Below are 2386 nucleotides of genomic sequence, written 5' to 3'. Positions count from 1 at the left end.
CTAACCAGCCTTAGCATTCACAACAGGCTCTGCTGATGACTGTAGCTTAGCTGAGTGCAAGGGAGGGAGACAGGGAGAATGGACAGGTGAGAGCACACACAGGCATGACTGTGAGAGCCAAGGCTCCCCCCTTGGCTCTGATTGGTTGTTTTTATACAGCACTAGGAGAAGGTGGAAAAGCTTGTTTTTGTTTTTGTTTTTTTTTCACAGATTATCTGTCTCAATACTGTCATAACATGGTAATACAAACCCTGGTGCAGAAGCTCTCCTCTCTTGGACTGAGTCCCACACTGGGGAACTGGATTCTGGACTTCCTGACCGACAGACCTCAGGCTGTCAGGATCCACAACACCGTCTCCTCCTCCATCACCCTTAGCACTGGCTTGACGCAGGCAGCATGCTCAGCCTCTCCTATCTGTCTGTCACACTGTGTAACAGCACCTTTACTGTTGGACTGAATGACATTATCGATCTGAAAAGATTATTAAAGATGCCAGTAGGTCTTTATTCTAAAATATTTTTTAGCTTTGAGTTCAAATTTAAAGCAAACATTTCTACCATTTTTGCCAAGCAAAATGATTCTTACATCTGCAGTGGCTGCACATTTCTGCTGAAATCATCCCAACAAGCTTCAACCACACACTGCAGGGTCCGATTGCCTCCTTCTTTCGCTTGCATAATATCTCTTTGACAACTATTATCTTAAAACCATAATGTTCAAATTATTGAATGATGCTCTCTGGAATTTACAGAGTGGAGACAAAATGGGATGGTCCTCCATCTTGTCTCAAGAGTCTCTTTGTGAAGCCATTTCTATTGCTCACATGGAAGCCAGTGTTTTTCCATCTAACATCTGTTGTGGCTACAAACCTGATTACCCTGCAGATGGAGAAATATGGAGCCAGTAGGAATGACAGTGGAAGCTGTTTGGAGGGAGGCTAAATGACCTGCTAAACCTTGTCCTGTGGTGCACTGATGATGATGACAGATGAGCGTCCTGGCATAGATTTGTATAAAATGAAATAAGTGACAGCTTAAGGATGAAGGATGGAGGAAAAAAAGAGTGCACAAGTTCAACATCACTAGAAGAGCAGTTTAATCAATAAGCCATAAGTCTGATCATACCGTCTTGCTGCAGCCTGCAGGGAGCAGGTCCACTCTGACAGATATGAACAGAAAGCAGAGAACACAGGAAGATATCCATCCATCCATCCATCCATCCATCCATCCATCCATCCATCCATCCATCCATTTTCTTCCACTTTTCCGGAGTAGGGTCGTGGGGGCAGCAGCTTCAGAAGGGAGGCCCAGACTTCCCTCTCCCCAGCCACTTCTTCCAGCTCCTCCAGGGGAACCCCAAGGTGTTCCCAGACCAGCCGAAAGACATAATCCCTCAGCGTGTCCTGGGTCTTCCCCGAGGCCTCCTCCCGGTGGGACGTGCCCGGAACACCTCACCAGGGAGGCGTCCAGGAGGCATCCAGACCAGATGCCCGAGTCTCAACTGGCTCCTCTCGACGTGGAGGAGCAGCGGCTCTACTCTGAGTCCCTCCCGGATGACCGAGCTTCTCACCCTATCTCTAAGGGAGAGCCCAGCCACCCTGCGGAAGAAACCCATTTCGGCTGCTTGTATCCGTGATCTTGTTCTTTCAGTCATGACCCAAAGCTCATGACCATAGATGAGGGTTGGAACGTAGATCGACCGGTAAATCGAGAGCTTCGCTTTTTGACTCAGCTCTCTCTTCACCTCGACGGACCGGTACAGCGCCCGCTTCACAGCAGACGCTGCCCCAATCCGCCTGTCGATCTCCCGCTCCCTTCTTCCCTCATTCGTGAACAAGATCCCCAGATACTTAAACTCCTCCACTTGAGGCAGGGCGACCCCCCTGACCCGGAGAAGGTACTCTACCCTTTTCCGGCTCAAGACCATGGCCTCGGATTTGGAGGCACTGAGCCGCTTCACACTCGGCCGCGAACCGCTCCAGCAAGAGCTGCAGATCACGACCTGATGAAGCCAATAGGACCACATCAGCCGCAAAAAGCAGAGATGCGATCCTAAGGCCACCAAAACAGATCCCCTCAACACCCCGGCTGCGTCTAGAAATTCTGTCCATGAAAGTAATGAACAGAATCGGTGACAAAGGGCAACCTTGGCGGAGTCCAACTCTCACCGGAAACGAGCCCGACTTACTGCCGGCAATGTGAACCAGACTCTGACACCGGTCGTACAAGGACCTGACAGCCCGTATCAAAGGGCCCGGTACCCCATACTCCCGGAGAACCCCCCACAAGGCCCCCCTGGGGACACGGTCGAACGCCTTCTCCAAGTCCACAAAACACATGTAGACCGGTTGGGCGAACTCCCATGCACCCTCCAGGAACCTGCCGA

The sequence above is a fragment of the Poecilia latipinna genome, unplaced genomic scaffold (assembly GCF_001443285.1).
Source record: "Poecilia latipinna isolate Pla-1442-1.1 unplaced genomic scaffold, P_latipinna-1.0 Scaffold4588, whole genome shotgun sequence".
Classification (NCBI taxonomy): domain Eukaryota; kingdom Metazoa; phylum Chordata; class Actinopteri; order Cyprinodontiformes; family Poeciliidae; genus Poecilia; species Poecilia latipinna.
This window is presented reverse-complemented; position numbering follows the sequence as displayed.